The 26,179-nt window shown below is 46.3% G+C and overlaps 1 protein-coding gene across 1 annotated transcript in view; it reads right to left on the reverse strand.

The window, feature by feature from the left end:
• Positions 1 to 19,728, reverse strand: part of STOX2 (storkhead box 2) — a 246,384-nt gene extending 226,656 nt beyond the window's left edge. The window contains exons 1-2 of the mRNA XM_032329341.1: positions 18,879 to 19,728; positions 18,686 to 18,777 (exon numbers count right to left, since the gene is read on the reverse strand). The gene's annotated coding sequence lies outside the window, so the exon portion shown is untranslated. The remainder of the gene's footprint in view (positions 1 to 18,685; positions 18,778 to 18,878) is intronic.
• Between the last annotated feature and the right edge of the window lie 6,451 nt (positions 19,729 to 26,179).

Raw genomic sequence — 26,179 nt, forward strand, 5'->3', positions numbered from 1 at the left:
AAAGGCAAAGAAGACCCGAGTCCAGCCATTGTGACATCTGTGGCTCAGCAAGGGGAACAAATAAATGAACAGGAAGCGACAGCCCAGACAGAGAATGCAACCGTGGGGGAAAGCAGGGCGTGGGAGGGCAGCTGGGGCTGGGCTGAGGGGCGCCCGGCCCAGTTGAAGAGATGGGAAGGGCACCCCAGAAGGAGGAGCCCTCAGGGGAGAAGCTTACAGCAGAGACAGGGGCCGACCCCGCCGGGGTAAGCAGGTGTGTGTCCCCAAGATTCCACAGTCGCCCCCTCATCTGTTTCCTGCAAAGTGCTCTGGCTCTTTCTTACGGGTTGACAGCCCCCAGCTAGGTTTTTCAACTTTTTGTGTTCAAAACTTCAAAAGAACCAATGCAAGAAGAGTAGCACCCCATCTTTTGAGCTGTGACTCCTTGGAGAGACCTGGCTTTCAGGACTTCCCACGGCCTGTGTCACCCCCTTCCCTGCCATTTTCCTTTCCTTAGCACTAGGCACAGCGGCCCTGAGCAGAATATGCGTTATGGGAAAGCAACTTGAAGGTTCTAAAATCCGATCCATGAATCATCATGATTCATAATCGGATGTTTGGTGCAGAGGAAAGAGCAGAGGCTGAGATCCCAGCACCTCTGGGTCTAGTTCCTTCCTCTGACTCCGTGCCCCGGAGTAAATTCTGAAGGTCTCTGCAGTGTATGTAGGCATTTTCCTGCAGCTTACATTCCATATTCTTAGACACGTGCTCACCCCCAAGCACACAAGCGTGCGCGCGCGCGCACACACACACACACACGTATATGCGTGGACAGGTGATACAGATGTGGGAATATGTTTACATTTTTTAATCCAGATTGTAGGTTTCTGGATGACCACTATACTATTCCTTAAATTTTTCTGAATGTTTGAAACTTTCATAACAAAAATTTAGGAAACAAAATTCCTACCCTCCAGCCATGCTCTGTCTGTGACCTGTGACTTTCCCTCGGTTCTGGGCACCCTTCCTGGTCCCAGGCAATTTCTCTGGCAATTTACCACCCCTTCCTCCGATATCAAAATCTGCTCAAAAATGGATAGTTACCTGTTATCACCTCTTCTTCATTTCGGGCATATTTATGCTAAGTTCTTACTGTTTAAAAAGAGCATTCACATGTTATCTCTAACTGTGACATAAAGGTTTTGTGTCTTCTTTAAAGGAGTTCAGGATGAGCGAGTGTGACGAAGGGAGAGCCGGGGACACTGTGTTCCCCGACCCCCATAAAGCACACTGTCAGGGCTATGTCTGCCTGTCTACACCCACACCTGCACAGCACGGTATCCCCCTTGAAGCCACATGTCTCCAGTGGGTCCTGCTGTAGATTGGCTGCCATGCTGTCCCCTTAGCCCTCTAGACCACCGACGGCTCATTTGGAAAAGAAGACGATTACACCAGCTGGGGACGGAACTAGCTCCCTGGGCTGCTCCTTAAGCATGTGGATGCTGTGGCCCCGCTATGGGGTCAACAACATGCGAAGCACTGTTGTGTTCCCGGCACAACTCTCTTGAGCTACGGTGCACACAGGGTGGGCTGCGCCCTCACAATGGAGCGTCTCTCCCACGCCTCCTTCCCCCCCTTCCCACACCCCCTCCTCTCCGTCCGTGATTCACAACGTGAGCCGGACCTTATCAGCCCAAAGGGAATGGCTGTCCTGACTCTGGTGACCTGTGAGCCTCAGGCAAGAGAACTCAGAAGAAGGCGGAGTGGAGGCAGATATTCAAAAATCCAGAAGCATTTTCTTTTTTGGTCATCCTTTAAAATGAAACAAAGCGGCTCATCTCTTTCTCATTACATTCGACTGTATTTTATAATCCACAGCGCCCTGGCTGCAGTTGAGGCATTTTCTTGTTGTTCAGAGCTCTCTTTCTTGACTTTTTTGGGGGGGAAAAGCTTCGTAAAAGCATGTTTCAGGCTAAAAATATAAATACTTTCCTTTAGGAAGTCACCGCTCCCTTCCCCTCACATATTTGAGGAAATACTGCAGATATAACTGTGATGATGTTAAAAAGGAAACCGAACCACAAAACAAATTCCCTTCCAATGTTTTCACAGGAGCCAATGAGAGCCCATGGTCCAAATGATGGGAGGTGGGTGGGCCCTCTTTCCCCTCCATGTCACGGGCGGCCTTCCGTTCTCTGTGGGCCGAATGTTAAATAAATCTAAACGAGAGTCAACAAAGGTCCTTTTCATTCTGGGACATACAAAAATGCAGGGCCTAGTCCTGAAGTTTCAAGTCTCGGAGACCTACTGTCGGCTGAGTGAGCTACAGGAATTTAATAATTCTGGGGAATGATCCTTGTGCAGAGATGATGGAAGCCCAGAGCTGCCCCTGACCAGCTTCAGCAGTGACCCCCCTCTTTCTTCCCCGACTGCTGTCCTGCCCCAACTTGTCCGGATTATGGGATTATCAGAAGACCAGCACTCGGGGTGGGGTGGGGCAGGGAGTCCTTGAAGGAGCCGCGACCGTTTTGTCTTTTCTTCCGCAGCTTTCAAAGACTTGACAAAAGCCAATTGAGAAAAGCTTTCTTTCCAAATTGGTGTGGCTCAGGCCACAGGTACACACACCTTGCTCTCACCATCAAAGGCATTACATCCACGCAACAAGAAGTTACAGGTGTCGGCTGAATGCACGCTATGGGCAGCTGAGCCAGCATGCAAAAATAAGATTCAGGCTATCTAGCAGTTTGATGTCCACATGGAAATCATCATCAATGAGTCACAGAACAGTCCAGATGCAATAAACTGCTAAAATCTTTGATATGACCCAAAAGACGTGTGCAGTCTGAGTTGAGTGTCGGGGGTAATGCTTTACACAGAACAAACAAAAGAGAGTAGCAGTTATCGCCATGGGCTTTGATGGCCAACTGTCCTGGTCCAGAACTTGGATCTGGTGCTTATTAGCTGTGGGGCCTAGGGCAAGATACCTAACCCATTTCTGCCTTAGTGTCTTCGTCTGTAAAATGGACGTAATATAAGCACTGACCTCAGAAGGCTGTAATAAGGAATACACACACACCAACACACCCATGTGCGTATATGCACATATATATGTATATATATATATATATATATATATATATACAGGTATTTATTTTTTAATCCATTTTCACATCAGAGTGCACCCTGCATGACAACAGGAAATACTGATTCTTTGCTGCTAGGGTGACTGTCTTGTGTCGACTTAGCTAAATTGCACCTGAGTTTCCAGCATTCTCTTCCCTGCATCTTCCTGGGTCACGGATCTGCAGCCACACCCCGCCGCATGCCTGCCGCTTCTCCACTTCCCACCAGATCTCTTCCTTTGGTTTCTCTGAGTCCTGTGCCAGGCATGTGCGCGGCTCCATGGTGCAGACCACCCCCCTCTCCCGCAGGGTCCCTGTGCCATCAGGGTTAAAGGCAGTGACAGACAGGCTCTGGTTTCTTCTCGTGAGTCACAGTCTGCCTTGGGGATCCCATTTCTAGTCTTCCTTCCTCACTAGTTGGTCTTAAACGATAAAGATTGGAGGATCATCAGCCGATGGAGAGGCAACAGCCTTGCACAGAGGTCCCCGGCAGCTTCTACAATAGTGCAAGGTCTAGTTCCTAAAATAAATCCATTATTCTGCATCACTGAGAGTGACTTGGCTTCTCTGGTCCCGGACTTATAGGGAAATGCTGTCAGACATGGTTCCAAAAGATGTGTTCTCTGACCCAGTTCTAGGCTCTCTGAAATTGGTTCTCTGATCTGAGTCAATGTAAAGGCATTAATAATTCAGAATCATTAATAATAACTGATAATGGGGTCTGTGAGATGCACAGCAGAAATTACTTTAATGATTACCTGCCATCAAATGTCTATAGCAAATAAAACTTTGGGTGACAAAGTTGCTTCTTCCACAAAAAACTTCATATATAATAGAGTTGTTTGGTTGCATTCTGGAGAACTTGAGGGAGAAAATGATGTACTTAGGGTTTTAAATTCCCAACTCTGACGAAAGGACGAGAAATTTGTGCTTGCCCTAAAACTGAACATTTTCCCAGCAGCCACAGGGCCAAGATTTCTGAAAACCAGGCCCAAAGTCCAATCCAGTTGAATGGCCAACCTTACAGGATCTTTTTTTACTAAAATTAAGGAAATGATCAGAAAGGAGTGGGACCCTAAAAATTGGGAAGGGGACAAATAGGCAGAGTCAACACCTGGGAACCTTGAGTCCCCAAATTCTGCCAAGTCTTCTTTGCCAGTAGAAGAAATTCTTTCTCCCACGTCTGCGGAAGTTTTCATCCTTGTGCCTGAAGATCCTGAATGGGTCTCTTCCAAGGCTTTACACGAGAGACAGGTGACCTTCCTCGGGGTGAACCTATTGATTCTAGACCAGATTCAAATTCCAGCAGGTACAACATATGACCTATGAGGTTGCCATACACACCAGAACTACAAGATTTTACCAATTTACAGCAACAGAAACTTGGGGAGCATGCTTGGGAATCCAACAAATATGTTGGGTCATAGTGGAAGGAATATGATGCTGAATTGGGCTGGATTGCTTATATAAACATATAATAATGTGTTACATTACATGTAACATGTAATAAAAACATGTAATAAATGTAAACATGTAATAAAAACATGTAAATATGTAATCATATAATAATGTGTGTTACATCCTGATCCAATGTGTTAGTTCAATGGTGGGGCTCTAACAGTCTCCTTATTTGCTTGGCTGAAACCTAATAACTTGGTTATCTGGACCCAAAGATAGTGACACTGAAACGTTAAGGAACTAGCAAAGAGAAAGGTTCTGGTACAGAATGAATAGAAAATGGGAAATGGTAGGACCCATTTCAAATATATTCAGTCTTTAGGAATGAAGGAAAGGAGTGGATTATCTTCTTACTCATGTCTAAGAGATCCAGCCCCTGTGAAGTTCATCTCTGCTTTTTACACTAATTCCAAATGAGAATATCATGGATCATTTTTTCCCCAGCCTTGTGTACCATTGCGACAGGCAAAGATTCTTGCCCACAAAGTCTGGGAGGGGTGGTTACTTTCAAGGAGAGATTCCAATTAAGTCATTCAGCCATGCAAGCACAGAAGCTTTCTTCTTTCTCTAATTGTTCCCTCCCCATGGTAGTAGTCCCTTTGGTTGGGTCTACTGAGCCTTCTCTCCAGTTCCAAGGACTACAGATACATCAGTTCTGTGACCACAGTCAGGAATCCAGTGTCCTATCTTTGTGCGTGAAGGAAGTTTAAACCCCTTCATTTCTATTGTGGCTTGAATTAACACGGCTGGGGCCAGAGTCCAACAGACACCACGAGCCAACATTAGACAAGGAGGGAAAGAGGAGGTGCCAGCATTCCATGCCAGCCCTGGGGGGCTCAGCACGCACCCTGATCCTGTCCCCAGAAACCCTCCAGTGCTGGAGAGTTTCGGCAGAAAGAACCCTCACGAATCTCGGGCATAAAGTTAGCTGCCTGCATTTTTCTTCTTTTAAGCAGATCCAATCCCCAAATATTCTTTGTGCTCTTAAATTCTGCTTCTTATTTGGGGAAAAAAAAAATACACACTCTTTTTCTTTTCTTTTGAAAATTCTTTCTTATATAAAGACCTTAGCCCTTAAAAGGAAATTTTTTAAAAGAAAACAACTGTGCAATGGCCTCTCAGCAATCTAGATCCCAATATGTGACCTAAATGAATGATTTCTTAAAACTCTAGGTGTAAGTAGGAAGAGGAAAAGTGTTCTGAAAATCATTGCCCACCGCTGAGATCACGTGTAACATCCACGGATGCTGTAACATCCACTTATGCTTCCAGGAAATCATTCAAGGGGCAAGACTGGTCTCCTTCTCTGAACTGACGTGGAACTTGTCAATTTGATTGAATTTTAATATCTTTTAATCTATAATTTAAATTTTTGCTTAGAAAATTTTGTCCTTTATCTCACCAATACCAGCAGGAAAGTTGAGCTATCGCAGTGTATGGGGTTAACTCAACACCAATTACTTATTAAAAACATGTAACAAAAAATCTAAGGTTTGGGGGCACCTGAGAGGCTCAGTTGTTAGGCATCTGCCTTCGGCTCAGGTCATGATCTCAGGGTCCTGGGATGAAGCCCCTGGGCTCCCTGCTCAGTGGGAAGCCTGCTTCTCCTTCTCCCACTCTCCCTGCTTGTGTTCCCTCTTTCACTGTCTCTCTTTCTCTCTGTGTCAAATAAATAAATAAAATACTAAAAAAAAAAAAAAATCGAAGGTTTGGTTAAATGCTGCACCATGTAAACCAACATATTTGAATTTTGATTTATAAAATTATTAAATTCAGAGAAACATATTGCAATTTTATGTTTTCTCAATTGTAAGATAAGAAATATAATATTGTCTGCTGTTACCACTGCCTAAGAACCTAAACAGAGTTTTGCAGGCACAATTAGCTAATAATTGCTATTTTGATTTATACCACTGTAGTAATTTTATGCTAGATTTTCCAGTATCAAAGCAGGCATAGAGACATTTTTTAAAGATGACCATTATGCAAGTGCAAACTTAAACAATTCTGCTTACTAGGATTTGCAACCTGAGACATCTCCTTAAAACAAATCCAAAACATCCAAAGAACGTATATATGTGAGCAAGGGTGAGTGTGTGTGTGTGTTTGATATATACACACGTATCACCTTTTCTCACAGGTACTGCCTTCATGTCCTCCATAAGCATGACAATATTTATAGCAAATCTCACTATATATAGTAAATATGGTAAAATAATTTTTCATCTAAATGAACAAGTCAAAATTTTTAGATCCACACTCCTGAAGTTCCCCTAAAGTGTGTCTAATTCAATGGTAAGATTCATGAAATGTAAATATTAGTACGTTCTTTTTTTTTTAATGATTTTATTTATTTATTTGACAGACAGATCACAAGTAGGCAGAAAGGCAGGCATAGAGTGAGAGGAGGAAGCAGGCTTCCGGCTAAGCCAAGAGCCCAATGCGGGACTCGATCCCAGAACCCTGGAATCATGACCTGAGCCGAAGGCAGAGGCTTTAACCCACTGAACCACCCAGGCACCCTAGTACATTCTTCTTTTTTAAGATTTTATTTATTTATTTGAGAGAGAGAGCAAACAAGACAGCTACAATTCTATTTTTTTAAAAATGATTATCATTAAATTAAGAAGTTCTTTGTCTTGGTTTATTGTTGAGAACTGTGGTGCCCAAAAGATGTAGGGGCCCCCATAAATCTCATTTAAATGACATCTCATGAACTATTTCTTCTTACTCTTGCTGGTAAGTGGTGCTTTCTGAGACATTTAATCGAATCCCAAGTAGGGTTGCCAAATAAGATACAGGACATCCAGTTAAATGTGAATTTCAAATAAATAATGAAAATGTTTTCAGTAGAAATATATCCCAAATGCTGCAGAGCATATACTTACCCTAAATTTATTTTCATAGTTTATCTGAAATTCAAATTTAACTTGCTGTCCTATATTACGAAGAACTTTATTAAGCTTTATTAAGATACTTGTGTATCATAAAATTCCACCACTTTAAGTATATAAGGCAATGGGTTTTACTATATTCACAGGGTTGTGCAGCCATTATCACAATCTGATTTTAAAACATGGTATCACCCTAAAAAGAAACCCTGTAACCATTATCAGTCCCTCCCCAACCCCAGGGCCCCCTTATTCTGCAGCCCTGGGCAACCATGGATTTACTTTCTGTCTTTATAGATTTGCCCATTCTGGACATCTGACCTACATGCGCTCACCCAACATGTGGTCTTCTGTGACTAGCTTCTTTCACTTTCAACGTCCATCCATGTTGGAGCAGATCACCAATGCGCCTGTATTTTTATTGCTTAGTCTGGCAACGTTAATCATAAGGCAATATGGACTAGAACCATTTTGTCCAGGATAAGGTGAAAAGCTGTTCTTTACTACCAGACTCCGATCCACACTGATCCTGGAGCCACTCTGTCAATTCTCCCATCTCCTTTGGACTCGCGGGATTTACCGTTCTGGATTTGGAGACCTGGGGTCAGAAAGAACTAGGCTCAAGGTAACAGGATTGGGGCAGTTACTGAAGAAGTTGCCAGGGGCCCGGAGTACAGCAGGATGGAGAAGATTCTGGTGCTCTAGCTGGTGGTCAAATGGGCCTGAGCTGGTCATCACACAAATACAAGGGGAGCGGGGGGGCGGGGGGGGGGGGGGTCCGAGCTGGGTGTCTGCTTTCCACACCTCTGGGCCTTTGAAGATGTCTTCTGTCCTTTCTTTTTAGCTCTCGCCTGGAGATGCACATTGTCCCTCTGTGAGATTTGAGAGGAAGGATAAATAACACAAGAGGGTTAACCCACAAGTTGAAGGGCGGGCTAGCCCTGCCAAGGATAGTGAGCGGTCTTGGGCAGGCGGAGGAACAGGATTTGAAAACAGTCCTCCCGTGCAAGTCCGAAGGACCCGACTTCACAGCTGCTCCCCTCACATGTCCCAGACCCCGCTCCCAACCCGCCCCAGCGCTGATTCCTACCGCCGCCTACGACAGCCACCTGCAAGGAGGTAGTGACTGAAGACTCCTGGCCCTGCCTTTGACCCTGAGAGTCCCTTGCGTTCATGGCCTCGAGAACTCCGGGCTGTGCATGGTAAACCACTGCTCCAAGATTTTCCTATTAGGACTGCGGAGGAGGAAGCATTAAAACCTCACCAAACAACTTAGCCAGATGATTACTTTATTCTGTTCCTTCCTTGGGCAACGTTACTCTTTGTCTTCCTCAGAATTAGAGAACTGTATTTGCTTCGTTTGGACAGGTGTCTGGAGAAGTTACATGACTGCTCCTGAGGGTGAGTGAGAGGACCTCGTCTCCTCAGGGATCGAGCAGCAAGCTCAATGCCCCCCTCTGCCTTGCGTGACAGGATGCTCTGTGCACGCCTGATGGAATCCAGGACACCGTCCCACGCCCTCCCCTTGTAAAATATGTATTTCCAACTTGATGTATCTTTCAGCTTAAGCCTTCATCAAAGCTGTAGCCAGCATCCAGAACTCCCCCAGAGGGCTTCACTCGAACACTTCTCTCTCCCACAGAGAAAGGAACCTGCTCTCACCCCACAGCACATGCTCAGCTGGCGGAGTGAATTTTTATCACATTAAAATTAGAAAAAAAAGCCACCCACTAACCATCGTTCTCTAGAAACTCTTGCAAAAAGGTCAGCTTTAATGCAAGGCTTATCAAAAGCATTTCAAGGAATCCAGGGTTTGGTTAACTTGTTCCAAAACTTTCGTTTCTTCAGATTTTTTTTTTTTTTTGAAGTTCCCAATCCCCTTCAAATTCCAAATATTTACAGTTCCCCCAAGAGCAGGCTGTCACCCTTTGCGGCGCAGTAGCCCTGAGGCGTCATTCTTGCCTGTCAGGATTCTAGAAGGAGATGAAAGAATGATAAATAGAAGCCACTGTGGGTGAGTTTGTCTAAAGGACGGGAGGTGCCTTTTGGGCTGTGGGAGAGCGATCTGTGGACCGAGGAGCCCGAAGTCTCCAGAAAGGCAGGCTATCCCGCTCCCGGCTCCCCGCCGCCGCCGCTGGGCCCTCGGCCTGCACCAGCCCCAATACCCCCAGACCAGCTCAGTGGAGAGAAGACTTGCATTTCCCAGTTAGACCTCATCGTGCTCGCGAATTAACAACAGCGAAACGTGACAAGACGACGTGCACACAGCATGTCTAAAAACGACATAAAACTACCCGACAAATGAGAAACGTGTGAGAAACAAAAGCCAGAGTCACCAGATGAGCCACGGGCTTCACTGGCTCGCCCCAGGCCCAGCAACTTCTGAACAGATCTCCCTCGAGGGACCTCCCGGGGGGCGTCCGTCCGTGTCACCTCATCGAGCTGTGCATCGGGCGCCGCGCACTGGACAGGCCTCCGGCGTGAGCGAGGGAGCACAGCACGATGACATCGCGCCCTCGGCTGAGAACACCCAACGCGTTTCCTGCGGCGGCCCGTATGTGGGCCGTTCTCTCAAAATAAAAATTGCAATTTAAAAACAAATTACTGAATTCCAAGATTTTAAAGAGCCGTGTGTCCTCGCAAATAGAGTGAACGCTCAGAGCAGATATTCCCCAGGAAGATAAGGGCTCACCAGGGTCTCCCATCGGCCGTAAGGCTACGTCTTCGGGGGCTCAATGACCCAAATCAAGAAGAGCATTTTAGCTGTAGCTCCTTTACTGGGCAGGTCTTTTGATGTGGGTTAACTGGGAAGACTCCCCCTCAGCACCCCAGTACAACACTACACTTCCTCTGTATCTCTATGTGTACCCATGAACACACGTGTCCACATATACCTTACACACACACACACACACACACACACACACACGTATCCTCTGTCCAGCTCTTTACTAAAGTTAATCCATCTAATTCACCCCTGGATTTCTTTTAGCTTGAAATTCCAGGATCCTGTGTTGCGTTCGTCAGTATCTGGCTGAACCTGGAGGAGACAGACTCCAGGACAGGACTATACTTTTAGAAATGGAATGTTCTGGAGCATAGGGTGCTGCTAAGGGAGGGAGCTCCAGTGGGGACCCCGCGCAGCGACAGGACTATCAGACAGGTGGAGGACTCGGACGGGAGCTGCAGAGGAAGCAAAGTCAAAGTTGGCCACGTTTTATCCGGAGCCAGCCCTATACTTGCAAAACCGGATTTAATGGCAAACCATCTAAAAATATGCTCATTGAAAAGAGTCCACAGACCCTCGCCTCTGAAGAAATGACTGCAGGACACCATGGGGTCAGTATTTGAGCTTTCATTGTAAAGCCTAGAAAAATCTCCATTTACACAGTTTTCTCCTACCCTGGAGTTAAGCTTTTGACTTCTTTGTTAAATCCCGGCAGAAAAGGGGCCGGAGGTTAATGGACTGGGGAATCCAGGGCTCCGTGATACAGGAACCGCACATTCCTTTATCACTTGAGCTTCTACGCAGTATCAGACTGAGTAAATACAGTCACACCCCACTCGTGGGCAATCCTAGTATATAGCAAATGCCTCAGTGGGAGCCAGGAAAGCAGAAGAGGGCCTCATGATGGCGTGGAAATTACAGGCATCAGAAAACAATGTCTGGGGTTGACAGAAAGGGACAAATGGACGGACGGACAGACAGAGCACTGTGCAACTGTTTTTATTAACCTGCAAAGCAGGCAGCCCACATTTTGTACCATATATTGGAGGGAACCAAGGTCTTCTAAAGAAATCAATTAATAAAACTTGCATGCTTCCAGACTTTGCTTTGAACAAGTGCAATGAGCCATGATGAGTGATGCAAGCCTGGTTTTGGGGGAAGGTAGGAAGGAGAGACTCAACACAGAAAAGAAGAGCCAGACACAGAGATGGTGCGAAGAGGAGGTGTGCCCTGGAGGGCTGGGACGGGGTCTCGGCCCTTGGCTGTGAGGCCAAAAAGTGATCAGCGGACCTCTAATTACAAGGAAGAGGAAATCAATGTCAACACCCAGAACTGTTTATATTCCTGTCTGAATGAGCTATCATCTTGTCTCACTGAGTCCAAGCTTTCTCCACCATCTCTGAGTGAGGAAACCTCTAGCTTTCTGGTTTACCTCTGTGTGTGCTGTATGTGACATCTGCATGTAATACACTTTATTCAAGGGAACGTCCTTGGCCTGTTATAAAGACTGTTTAAGGCTAAACTGGGCAGTTACAGCAAACTTGGAGTTGGGGCTTTCTAATTCACAGAAATTAGAAATGACAGAGAATTCATTTACCCAAACACAAATGCTAACATCGGCAAGAAGTGGCAGGTAATAACTATAGAAGGAAAGAAAAAAAGATAAACTCTCCAAGGCCAACTCAAGTGCCACAGAGCACAACAGACTTCAACCTCATCACAGAGCTGTCGCGACACACATTTGATGGCTGAAGTCAGCCCAAAGAAAGCACAGTTGGAATCTGTACATTTGATTTAAAATGTTGAAAATTAAGCAAAGGGAGTTGTAAAATATTTTGTCCAAAGGGATTAAAGAAAAACAGGAATTTTATTATCTCCAGCAAGTTGTCAAGGGATGTGGATGGTTGCGGTCTCTACTGGGTTGAACAGATAAATTCTTGTCCACCCAGAATCAGGAAATACGACCTTATTCTGATATAGTGTATTTGGTATTTGGTGAGTGGTAAGTGAAATGTACTTGGCTTTGAACTAGTCACTGAAGTTGGACGATGGGTACAGAGGCAGTGCCATATTATTCTGATTTTTTGGTAAAGCATTTTTAGTGTGAAAAGGGCAGCTAAACTCTCAGTGACTTCTATAAACAGTAAAATAATCACAAGTAATTTCTCTTCTATTTTTGCATTTTGCTGCCTGTTTTCCCTGGGGGGGGGGGAAAGTGCCTCCTTGGAAGAGATTATTTTATTATCTTGCATTCTACTCTGCCCGGAATGAATATTCTGGGGTAACACTGGTCACAGCTCTGTAGAGTGTGCTACCTAGGAGGAATTTAACCTAAGTTAGGAAATGGTCAGGACTTGACTTGCCTTTTTCTATTTGTAACACGATTTGGCAGAGGTCCTGGACCTTAACACAGTTTAATGTTTAAGGGCACTCGAGTTAGCCAACGCTAAGAAAACCATTCCACCAATTAGTAGGTGAGCCTGTCTTCTGCACAACCCTGCAGTGCATTCCATTCCATCCAAGGGGCAGAGCAGAAATGAATGGGAACTGTGTGTAAGAGGGAGGGGCTCCCTTCCTGTGTAGATGCTCTGTGATTGACAGCGGTCTGGTCATTCATCTCTGGGTCAAGCACAAATCCCACGGGGACAGGGAGAAATGGGGTGGGGAGGCCCAAGAAACAGCCGCTCTTTACTTCCCTGGATAGGGCAATGGTTCTACTCAGGTTTCCCATCCCTCCCCTGGGGAAGACAAGAAAGTAAGAAACCTGTTGGATGTTTCCGGCCATCTCAGCCGCGAGTCCTACCTACCTGTGAACGGAGACTGTCATGAGTTGTTCATGAGCTCATTTAACAGGTATTTATTGAACACATCTATGTGTCAGGGGCTCTTTCAGGCCAGTTCAGGTACGTGGGCGAAAAAATCTACCAAGACGCCTGCCCTCATGGGTCTTACAGGAATACAGACAATGCAGATAATCAACTATAAACATAATCAAGAAGTAAATGCTCTAGAAAAAGAAATAGAGCAGGTTGTGATTGAGGGTCTGGGGACATTACAGTTTTGCTTTTTTAAATTAATTTCTTTTTTCAGAGTTCCTGCCGTTTTAAATAGGAGGTCAGAGGGGGGCTCCCTGAGAAAGCAACATTTAAGCAGAGTTGAGGTAGAAGAGGAGCTTGGATTGCGGCTAGTTGGAGAGACAGTGTTTCAGGCACAAAGAAGAGAAGGGAAGGGGAGGGGAGGGGAGGGGAGGGGAGGAGAGGGAGAGGAACGGGGGAAAGAAGAGCTAATTCCAATATTCCGCGGCAGGAGCACACTACAGTTCAAGGAATGTCAAGATAGCATGGGAGCACGGTGACAGGGGCTCGAGTAGCAGCAGAGATCAATAGGAGGTGATGTCTGGCCTTGTAGAGACTTCCAGGTCACTGCGTGCACTTGGCCTTTCCTCTGAATGAAAGAGGAACCACTGGGGAGATCGGGCAGAAGAGTGTCAAGGTCTGAGAGCTTTTCCGGGCTTGTTCTGGCTGCCGTGTCAATTCTAGACCATTGAGGTGCGAAGATAAGCAGCGGATATCGTGATGATCCCAGTGGCTGGAGAGACCCACAGCAGTGGGGTGTTAAGAAGGGATCAGATTCGGGGCAGAACTGAAGTGACCTGTCTGAGATCACACAACAACTTGGCGGCAGAGCCAGGTGAGAACCTGTCTTTCACCCATCATGACCGAGCTCCTGCTTACTGCATGACCCCTCCCCTCGGTTCTCCCCGAGTCCCACCATACTCTACAAATGCAGGTTTTTGCTCGGGGTTGTTGATTGTCTTGGAACTATCAGTGCATTTTAGCATACATCTTGCTGTCTCCTGGGAAATGGTTTGGGGCAAGAAGGCAGTAGGTCAGCTCTCTGCTAGCTACTCATCTGGTGATTTCTAGACGACTGTTAAAAAACTTCTGGGGCATTCTCTGCTTTGCAAAGGAATGCCTAGTAGCAGGATACCAGTACGCCAACTGGAAGCACCCCATGGGGATTCCGTATGGAGACATTCTGCCATTCTGCCATTCTGCTCCTGCCCCACGGCTGCCCAAGGAAGAGGCAGAGGAGCCACCACTGTAATTACAACCGTGATGCTTCCCTCATACCCAGAAGGTTTCCGAGGACTTGGTGACTCTGATCTACTGCTTGGCAACATCTGCACTGAGTCAGTTCTCTTCCAATTTCCAATCCTGTCTATCTGGCCAGAGAGAATTCTTAAAGCAGATACTCTGTTTCGTCTTGGGTTTTAGACTCTAAAAGACAGACCTCAATTTAAATCTCTGACCTAAGGAATGACACCAAGGGACCCAAAGAGTTACAAAGTCTGAACTAAACCAGACTTCAGTCTTGCCACAACTTCCTAAATGGGGCCTCCAGCAGGACCACGAGAATGTTAGCGCCAGAAAGGGATGTTTGATTCACTGATGTGTCTCCAGCTCCTAGGACCATCCTTGACATGCTGGGACTGGCAAATACTTATTGCATATAGATGGGTAAACGTCAGATTTACTCTTTGGAAATGTTTATCTCCCAGTCCTTCAGGTTTCTTTTTCTTGTCCTTTCTTATTTCTTGTCCTTTCTCCTTCCCCCGCTCCTACTCCCCCTCCGTCTCCTGTCTCATTTTTATTTGTATACTTGAGAACTCCTCCTTCACCCCACCCCTGCCCATTTGTCATTTTCCTCTACCATTCTAGTCATTCATTAAAAAATTGGCCCATCTGAAAGACAACTTAAACCACAAGCCACAATCAGGTATGACCCCTGGAAGTTTCCCAACAAAGTCTTGAAGCATTTAGGAGGAGACACCAGAACCCAAACGATTCCAAATGTGCCCTTTTCATTTCCAGCTCCAAATAAATTTGAGATTGACTGGAACATATGGTCACGCGCATTTGTGATACCAGTGGTTTTTGTCAACACATGACAATGAAATGTCTTCTCAGACAGTGCAAAGGTCTTTGCCTTCGCAGCAATCCTTCTCTCACCAAGCTGTGTTTCTAATGGCCCAAACCCCATTGAAAACTCTAGATGGTGTCTTCTCACTCAAGTCAAGTGATCTATATTGACGTGATACACATTTGCCAAGATATGCTTAAGTTGACAACCTAGTAGGTTGTCAAAGTCTAGGATAGCATGCAGATCTCCGACCTCTCAGGGATGAAGGGTCCAAATATTTGACTGAATGGCTTCACACGTCATCCTCACACTGAAACAATGTCTCTCTCCAGCTTCTCCAGTTCTGTCAGTGGTACTGCACTCTTGTGGACACAAGCTCCAAACCAGGAAGCAGGGCGGCGGGGGTTCCTCCACATTGCAACTCAGGAATACCAGAAAGGTGTCTTCCCTTTTCCTCGACCTCTCCAAGCAGATTCCTCCTCGTTTGCTGACAACTGAAATTTCATAATTTATTGTCTTGGCTTAAATCCAGGAGAAGGGAAAAGATGTGAATTTCTTTTCGAGCACTGTGTGTCAGGTACGATCTTATTCATTCTCTAAATCAATCTTACGCCTCAGACCCTTTACCATATGAGGGATCTGTAGCACAGAGACGCTGAGTGATTTTTTTTTTCAGGGTCACAAAAGCAGGTAAATGGAAGAGATTATTGCTGAGCCCAAGCTGGGCTGACACCAGAATCTGATCTATCTAGTACCCTAGGCTAATATCTAAGTGAGCCTAGCACCGTATTAAATATTTGTCTTATTAGATCTATATTATCAGTCAGTAAGTTTATCAGGGTACTACCTGATGAAGGTCCCCCCCACCCCATGCCTCCGTACCAAATAAACCCCTCACCCCAGAGCCAGTGGTCCTCAATCAGTGACTGATGGAGGTGGTGTACAAAGACCAAAGCTCCCTTGCCCCTAGGGTGGGATAACCCTATACTGACTCCCAGAACTCCCCACTGGCATTAAGCTCCAGGTGTCCACAAAGAGATGTGCTCTATAATACACCTTGTATTGGCTGCCATTCTGTTCTTTTCACAGTTCCCAACCTACCCATAGATGTTTCTTGGTATCCTTTCCAAAATAAACTCCTTGCACTTGAATACTTTTCTCAGAGTTCTAAGGGTCTGCATCTTTGGAGCTCAAACTAAGGCAACTGGTACCTGTCCTAAATAGAGATTTTTCAGGGGAAGAATTAGCAGACTTCGAGATCATCAAACATTGGCAGGAACATAAGAACCTGTCAGGTCTCATTTGCCCCCAAATAGTCTTAATTAAATCAGCCATTTATTCCTTATCTCATGAGCTACAGCGAGAGAGATAAAGTCATGGATGTGTCCATGAACATGTATCATTCCAGTTCTAGGGAAGAGGGATCAAGCAGGGACAAAACGCCCTGTCCTTATGGAGGTTAGAGTCTAGTGGTTGCAAGGAGATTTTTAAAAAGAACCAACTAGAGCCCCTGGAATTAAATAATACATATCTCAAGTATTTTTCAATGTATAGGCTCCCTCTCCTCCTAACACTTGCTTTGTTGTTTAAAATTCTTCTGCTGGAGGAGTTTTGTCCCCCCAAATTACCTATAGCCTGGATTTTGCTGCTTAGGTCCTTGTAGTGGCACTTAATACTTCACTGTATTTTTTGAAAATTGGTGGTTCCATCTAGAAGCACGATCAGAATCAGGTTCAAGTTTGGGGCAACCTGATTTCATAGAATTGTTATTTCCATCAGGAGGCATACAGTATCAGCTTGAGTCTCTCTGTGTGATATCAGAAGCTACTGATAATCATTACCAAGAGTCATTATTAGCTGGGATACTTCTACAAAGGAAAATTATTTCATCAGCTATGTGGTTACTCTTAAGTAACCATGTTCATTTAAGGACAGCAGAATACACAATTTTTTTTTCTTTGTCAGTTCTCAAAATAAGACAGTTCTTTAACATCTTCCAACATGGCCCATGAAGTTTATTTGTTTCTTTTAAGTGTCACTGTGAATTTATGGATCCATTGGGAGCCTCTCCGGATTGGCTCCAAGGTCATTCTGGCATGATGCTAGCAGTATTTGGTTATTCCCTGGTTTCTGGTACAAAAATGTTCTGAACTCATCTTTACATTTCTTGTCTTCAGACATGGAATCAGCAATTTCTGCCAGCATCAGCTGCCTTTTAATTCCATTCTTAGCAGGAAATATTTATTTTAAAAATTCTGTCTGATGAGTAAATAAACCCTAGTTCAATTCCAATACTAGGTGTTGACCCATCACTTCCCAGGATGTAAGTTCCTGAACGCAGCCAGGTGGACTTCCTGGGTGCTCCGGTTAGGAGAGCTTTCTCCCTCCTGACTAAATGAACAAGGCAGCTGACCTCAGTTTTGGATTCTCTCTCCCCTCTGCCCAGTTCAGTAACTGAGTAATGAACAACCAGTTTTTTTTTGTTGTTTTTTTTGTTGTTGTTGTTGTTGTTGTTTTTAAAGATTTTATTTATTTATTTGCCAGAGACAGAGGGAGAGAGAGCGAGCATAGGCAGACAAAGAGGCAGGCAGAGGCAGAGGGAGAAGCAGGCTCCCTGCCGAGCAAGGAGCCCGATGTGGGACTCGATCCCAGGACCCTGGGATCATGACCTGAGCCGAAGGCAGCTGCTTAACCAACTGAGCCACCCAGGCGTCCCACGAACAACCAGTTTTTAACTTTGGTATTCCATCCATATAATTTTTCTTAGTCATGTGCAAGGACAGCACAGGTGACATACCTCTGAGCATCTCGGTCACCTCCAGGCCATTTATGGCAGTGTCCAACTCCCTCCTAGAGCCCTGCACCAGGCACTAGAGAGCAAAGAGGTGAACAGTAAAGAGCTCCCATCTAGTCAGGGGACAGAATGCATCCTCTAAAGAGTCACAAGATGGACAGTATGTACAGGAAATGCTAAAGGATTCTGGAGGGCTATGGGAGGACCCTGATGGCTATGGAGGATGTAGAAAGGCAGCTGAAGGGTTTCTGTGGTAGAGATGATGCTGTGTCTACTGTGTGCATTTCCTGGGCACCCAGGAAGGCACCCATTTCCTTACTTCCTCTGGCCACTAGAACGTGTGTGTGCATGTTCCAGGTCTGGCTTTCAAGAGGAAAAATAATGACCCCCTCAAAAATGTATCTTTGTGTCCTTATCTTGTTGGTTTCCCTCCCTTCATGTTCTGCCGCCTCAGAGCCCCTCCAGCCAGGCCTGTGCCTCTGGGCAGCACGCATCTGAAGTGGGTGTCTGCAGTCACGGTCCACAAGCAGACAGACATACCCATGACTTAGAGTTGAGTAGAATGTTCCTTGTCTCGGACACCTGACAATTCTTTCAGCCATAGGGAATTTCAGGGTTACACTGAGACACGTAGAACATTTTATCTTCTCCCAAATCATCTTACCAAAGATTCACCTACTAATCCTGTGAGTGTAACTTCTCAGAGAGAAAGTGAGATTTCTGGATGGGGATATAAACCGCTTAACCATGTCCTCATCCTAGAACATGACGCAGCCTTCACAAACCTTACCTCCAGGGTGACTGTCATGGGTCACTAAGGAGCAAGGTCATGTCCAGGATCCATCCACTGACTGTCTTCCCACTGGTGGCTGTGATAATTTCCTTTGAAAAATAACATTTATCATTTACTCTCGTTAGGGGGAAAAATGTTACTGTTGAAAACACTTAAAATAGATTAACAAAATATAGAAAATTAAAATCACCTATAATGCAGTAATCCGAAAATACAGTCTGGGTGTATACTTCTGGTCATTGTGACACCTCAAGGGATGTGTGCATAGTGTTTGCTTTGTCCTCTCCAACGAGATCCTAAACACGTGCTGCTTCTGCTTCGTAACTTGATTTCTTCCCCCAACGATATCGAGTGACCATCTGCGGACGCTGTTGACTATTTCCTTAGGGCCGGGCCACTGTATCCGGGGTACAGGTGGTTTCACCAGGGAGGACGGCCGCCCGGGGTGGGCGCCCAGGGTCACGGGGAGATCCGCAGATCTGCGAAACCCAACGCACAGGAAGAATGAAGGAGGCCTGGGGGCAGCGCTTGGCACCGGCCTCGCAGACGCTCCCCCTGCTGGGAGTGGGAACCCCAGAAGCACCACCGGGGTCGGCCAGGAGGCCCCGCAACCCGCTCGCCGTGCTCAGCCCCCGGCCTCCTCGGCAGGTACTAGTCACTGGGCTCTGGAAAGCGGAGTTTCTCCACTTTTCTTCCATGGGGCTTCTGAGGCCGGTGGGTGGGGAGGGGGTGCGTGAGGGGTGGGCGAGCCGGTGGGGGCGGGGGGAGCAGCCTAGGCCAGAGCGCTCCTTTCTCTTTGCGGACCGTGTCGCCTCCTGAAAAGAAAAGGTCGACTTAATACCGCTTCACCTCCTAGGTGGGCTTTGCACAGTCCTTCGAAGACATTTTGCGTTGTGCTCGGGAGCGCAGCGGCGGGGGGAGCTTGCTGCCGCGGGCGGCCGGTGGCGGCACCGTCTTTCGGATGAAGGCGGGCGCGGGCGGCGGGAATGCGCGCCTCGCGGCCGCGGAGGCCCCTGACGGCCACACCTGGGCCGTGAGCGCGTGCGCGTGCGCGTGCGCGGCGGGGGCGCGTGCGGAGGGGGGCGCGTGCGCGTGCCGGGGGGGGGCGCGTGCGCGGCAGGCGGCGGGCGGCGGGCGGGAGCAACTGCACCCGCGGCCCCGGGCTGCCCCCGACCTGCAGGGCGTGCGCCGCGCGGGTTCGCGAAGCGCGCGGAAACCTGCCTTGGTCGCAGCTGGGTTCCGATTTTCGAGCAGAAAGGCTCATTGTCCCGAAGTCACCCAGCCTGTCTGACCACTTTGGAAGTTTCTTTCTGCTCGGCGGAACTCGGAGTCGGTCGTCCCACGGGTCACGGGATTATTCATGCATGAGCTTTACCCGGCAAAACCCCTCTGGGAAGGGGCAACCCTGGTTTAATGTTCTATGAGGCGGGGGGAGGCAACGCTTGAAAAGAAGGGCTCTGCTCAGCCGGCGCGCTCCAGCTTTAACAGTCAACACTTGACTGAGAGAGGAGGAGGGATTATTAACCTGAAATTACAATTTTGTAGTAAGAAGTTGTAAGCAAATGTGCATCGACCAAGACTGCCCTTGGACCAAACTTTCTTCTGAGCCCTCTGAGCGCTCTAGTCCGCTAGGCCTGCCCTTGGGCTTCTCAATGACCTTGGAGAATCCTGTTTAAGCAAGAACACTACTGGGGCGCCTGGGTGGCTCAGTGGGTTGAAGCCTCTGCCTTCGGCTCAGGTCATGATCCCAGGGTTCTGGGATCAAGCCCCTCATCGGGCTCTCTGCTCAGCAGGGAGCCTGCTTCCTCCTCTCTCTGCCTGCCTCTCTGCCTACTTGTGATTTCTGTCTGTCAAATAAATGAATAAAATCTTAAAAAAAAAAAAAAGAAGGCAAGAACGCTACTAAATTAGCTTAGGGGCACCCTCGGCCCTGGTATCTGATCCCCCAAGAATTCTGTGGAGTTGGTCTAGCTAGAATGCCCCCTCACCCTTACTTCTTGGCGATTTTCCCTCTATGTCCCCATTTGTCCTTGTTAGAGTCCAGCCTCCTGGGGTCCAACGGCTCTCCCCTACAAAACCCGTCGCAGGAGCCCCTCTTGAATAAGGGCTGCCTTACTGTCTTTATTTAACAAGTGTTCTCAATAACTTTTCCGCAGTTTCTGTTCATGTGTGTGTGTGTGTGTGCGCGCGCGTGTGTGGGTGTGTGTGGTGAGAGATCCCTCATGTAATGATTACCTGTTTTTAAACAATTAGTATAAAATGCATTCCTTAAACAACTTCATCTTCCGCTTCAGGCTCATGTGCTAATTTCCCAAGGTGAAATCATTTAGAACATCTATAGTGCTGATTTTAGGTGCTCCCAGGAATGTATGTCCTGTATCAGCATCAGTTTGAAGTTATCTCATTGATTTCATCCGTGCTGCTGAAGATTCCTTGTAAAAATGTATTCTTCAAAGCAGAAGCTTCAAACAGGTGAACACAGGCACGAATGTCCCTCTGTTCAGAGGAAGCCAGATTGGAGGGTGCTGGGTCTCCTTTAGAGAAGATGGAATCTGCTACCAGAAAGCCGTAAGCGACCTGACATTCCTGTCCTCCAGCGGCTCATTTACAAGATTCTTACACAGGAATAGGGGGGAAGGAGAGGACAAACCACAACAAAACCAAAGCTCTTGAAAAACATTAGAGATTAGTGAAGAGATGTGATATAATGGAGGGCCTCCTTAGGATGCTGATTAAACTATTAAAAAAAACTTCTTATCAGGGGAAATTGTATACGTATTGTGTATTAGACAATCATAGGGAATTTTGGTAATTTTTTAGCTGTCATAAGGCACTGCAGGTTTGTTTTTTTTTTTTTAAGTCCTTTTATTTCTGGGTGAAATTATCAGAGAGAATTGAATATACATAGCCAAGTACTGATAGGGACTAAAGCTCAGTACAAACATGGAAGTGTGTTATAATCTCTGTTTTCTGTATCTCTATTTTCATGGGTGTTTGAAAATTTTCATGATAAAAAAGATGAAATAAAGGGATGGCAATCAGGAGTGAAGAAAATATTGTAAATGTGCTCCGAGCCCCTGGGGGTCAGGATCTCCTCCCATGGGCCTGGGCAGTCACAGAGCCCCTCCCACCTTGTACTTAAATAATTCCGTATTTCATCTTGAAGACAGAGCCGCTTCTTTCTTCCCGTTAAATTTGGCATTGGAGATTCAGTCCTTTGCTGAGACGGTGGTTGTTGGCGATCACCCACGATCAAACATTTTTCAAACGATACAGCTCTGCGATCTGTTGAGCATCTAAACGCTGAAAAGATGACAGGCTTCATCCCGGAAGTCCGGGAATTTCAACGGAAAAAGCCCTGCTCTCCCGGAGCGGGGGGGGGGGGGTGAGTTTCCTGCCTCTCCCCTCCAATTCTCTCATCACTGAACCTCCCAGGTAGGAAAACAAAGGCGAGCGGCCTCAACAGTTGACAGGGCTACGTTAAAAGCACTTGGCCCCCATGGTGCTGGAAGGAGGGGATACATTTCCATACAGGAGAAGCACAATCGTTTTATTACTGAATGAAAACAGCTCTGATGTTGCTCTGAGAGGAGCCCAGGCCTCACTGCCACTTCCTCACCTCCGCCCTAGGCTCACCTCCATGTGGTTCCTTTCTCCTTTGTACTTTTAGTATTTCTTTAATCGTGGACATTTTCAGACATAGTCAAAAACAGGATGAAATGCGCCCCTCCGCCCCCCCCCCCACCGGGCACCCTTTTACCCGCCTTTAACCATTACCAACAGTTTTCAAATCTTATTTCATCCGTCTCTCTCTGACATAGTTGGGTTCCCTCCCAGCCCCAACCAGGAACATTTTAAAACAAATCCCAGACCCCATCCGCTCACCAGTCTTACACTCACTTCTGCATTTATCATCTTGTAGTGGAGTTTGTTTCCGTGGCATTTCCCCCTGTTGGTCTGCAGGGATGGGGTGTCCCTGATGGCTTTAGCAACCAGTACGGAAACTGGCCCATGGTGGGTGGTTCAGGAAACACTTGGAATTCAATGTGTGATAAGGGCAGTGGCTTTACTGGCATAGACATGAGAACATAGGGCTTAGGACGCCTGGGTGGCTCAGTTGTTAAGCGCCTGCCCTAGGCTCAGGTCATGATCCCAGGGTCCTGGGATCCAGCCCTGAGACAGAACCCTGCTCAGCGGGGGAGCCTGCTTCTGCCTCTCCTGCTCCCCCTGCTTGTGCTGTCAAATAAATAAAATCTTAAAAAAACAAAAACAAGAAAACCCCAAACCCCCCAAAACCCAACATAGGTCTGAACTCACAGAATGCACAATGCCTGTCATCAAAACCACGCTCAGCCAAAGACTCATTATTTAAGTCCAAGTGCCTTCAGTATTAGAACAGTGGCTATGCAGAGTGCCTTGACCTGAAGCCCAGCTCTGCCCTGACTTCCGGTGTCGCTGGGTTGAGACTTCGGTTGAGACACGGTATGTTCCAGAACCCGCTGCAGTTCCTCCTGTCCCATGATATTCTTCCTATTTCCCCACCCGGAGGCAGGGTTTATGTTCCCTCCTCTTGAATCCAGGTGGGCTTGCGGCCACAGTGGAAGTGCTGTTAAGTGGTAGCACAGGAGAGGTCACAAAAGGCAGTGTGTGGTTTCTGCCCTGTTGCCTGGGGCCTTCATGCTGGAGCAGCCAGGCCCCTGGGAGGGTCCTGAGACTCCCAGCCAGCAGCTAGCCCACTCCCGACTTCAGCCCCTGGTTCCATTCCCACCTATTCTAACTGCAGTTATGGTCAGACCACAATCGCCCGAGTCACCCCAGGCCGAGCCTGGGACAGGCAAGCCGCTCCCGAATCCCTCACCCCCTATAACCAGGAAAAGATAATGATTGTTGTTTTAAACTGTTAACTATTGGTGTTCTGCAGTAAGAGAAAAACCAGACCACTGGCTCTCTGTGCTTCAGTTTACGTATCTTTAAAATGTTTCCTACACATTAGGCTATCGGGGGTATTGAAGAGGTAAGAACATCACTGGCACATGAGAGCACTGAATGAATGCTGGCAATCGTCATCCGGGAAACACAGAGTTTAGAAATCTTGTCCAAGCTAATAAAGATAATATTTGCAAGATCCCATTTGCCACGCATGCGGATACCTTTCGCATATGGGTGGTTATTACATAAATGAAGAATCTATGTTGAGGTTACTAGCAGTTCTTTCAATAACTGGAGAGAAAACAGAATTTTTAAAAATGCTTTGACTTTGGGGCGCCTGGGTGGCTCAGTGGGTTAAGCCACTGCCTTCGGCTCAGGTCGTGATCTCTGGGTCCTGGGATCGAGTCCCGTATTGGGTTCTCTGCTCAGCAGGGAGCCTGCTTCCCTCTCTCTCTGCCTGCCTCTCCATCTACTTGTGATCTCTCTCTGTCAAATAAATAAATAAAATATTTAAAAAAAAATGCTTTGACTTTGCTTCTACTTCCCTGTCTGGTAAAATGCGCTTTAAAAAGCAAACACTGGCATGAGATTGAGTAGAAGAGAAAGTTTCTCACAAATACAATCTTTGAAGAAACCTGGAATATAACTAAACTGTGAATTTATTTTTCATGAAAACATGGGATTTTATACTCACTGTTTAACAGGGCTCCAATGTGTCCTGAAGAATGGCACTGTTTGCTAAAATAAAAGGAAGATATTTTTGGAGTTCACTAAAGGATGGCATAAATATCCCTTGTTAAAAATGTTTCAAAACAAATCCATATGCATTTAAAAAAAAAAGGCATCTTGGGCGCCTGGGTGGCTCAGTGGGTTAAGCTGCTGCCTTCGGCTCAGGTCATGATCTCAGGGTCCTGGGATCGAGCCCCACATCGGGCTCTCTTCTCTGCAGGGAGCCTGCTTCCTCCTCTCTCTGCCTGCCTATCTGCCTACTTGTGATCTCTGTCTGTCAAATTAAATAAAATCTTAAAAAAAAAAAAAGGTTTCTGAAATGTCAGGATAATAAAATAAAATGAATGTTTTCTTATATATCTTAATGAACAGGATCAATGATTTTTTAACTTAGTATCCGTTCATAACACTTCATGAAAGGATTTATGGCGTGGGCATGAGGAAAAGGGGACAGGAGATCGTGCGGATCTCGATCTGGTGTCACATACTCATTTAATAAGCCCTCATCACTGATGCTGCACATCATTGCTTCTTGAAAATTATAGTCCTTGCTATTTACTTACTGTACCATTAAGTAATACAACTCATCTCTAAGTGTTTTCTGGAACATGTTGCTGGGACGTGAGCCCTCCACATTAGGAGGGGGAGCCTAACTTTTCAACTGAAAAGCAGCCCTTCACTCATTACAGCCCCAACGTGGGAATCACAACTCAGAATTCTTAACAGCTATTATCAGGGACAGTATTGAATGGAAGACGTTTTATATTCTGGGTGGAGATACAATATGGACCATGAAAGAAAGGACTGAATTAAAACAGAAGTAAAGAATCCCTCCTTCAAGTAACATGGAAAACTTTTTAAAAATCCGCTCTAGGAGTCACGCTCCGTAACACTTTTTAAAAATTCAAGGATAAGGAACCTAAGACTTTAATGAAGAAAATGGAGCTGAAATTGCAGATTTAACTTTTAGGACCATAAAATACGAACTTAGACAAATTAAGAACTTTTTCTCCCCAGACATTATCACCATCTTCCTTGCACAATTTGACATTTGAAGAGCTCTTCTCTGATTGTCAAGTGCTTGCCTTATGATACAGGAGGTCAAATTTCAGTGTATCCCTCCCAAAATTTATAATTCTGTATTTAAAAATGTACCCCTCAGTGGTATATAAGACTGGTAGAGAGCCGTATTGAGAACCAGACGGCGCACAGTAAAAAACGGAAGGTAAGAGCCTTTCACGTGGACGATGATGGCATCTGACGGCCCAGAGGCAGGAAGGGAAAGGCCGTGAGTTGTCCCCCCCACGACCCCTCCCAACGGGTAACCTGAGTTCATCAACAGCTCTGACAACACATGACAGTTTTGACTTTCTGGACCCAGGGAGGAGGGTGATCTCATGTATTTTCGAATTAAAATTTTCAATTAAAAAACAAAACAGGATATATTCGCAAAATTCATGATATGGGAGAAGTCCTGGCTGGGAAAGGGTCACCCTCTTGCCAACTGTGAGGATGATGGAGGGAAAGCATGGAGCCGATTATCTGGTGTATTTGCGGTAGCAGAGAGCTGCACAGACCACCCGGACGCCAATGCTCGCAATTTTAAGATGTATCATTTGCTCTAACACCTACTCCGTGTCTGACGATGGCCGTAGAAACATGTGAGACCTTTATTGCATAAGCCCCGTGTCAGACCATCTTCACATTAAAAGGAACCTGTGAAATTTTCAAGCTGCAGATTATATCCCATTAGTGGGTCATGAAGTTACACCAGGATGTTTTGTAATGAAGCAGAAGAGGATATAAAATATACACATATGCAGAATATGAGTT

The sequence above is a fragment of the Mustela erminea genome, chromosome 21 (assembly GCF_009829155.1).
Source record: "Mustela erminea isolate mMusErm1 chromosome 21, mMusErm1.Pri, whole genome shotgun sequence".
Taxonomy (NCBI): Eukaryota; Metazoa; Chordata; class Mammalia; order Carnivora; family Mustelidae; genus Mustela; species Mustela erminea.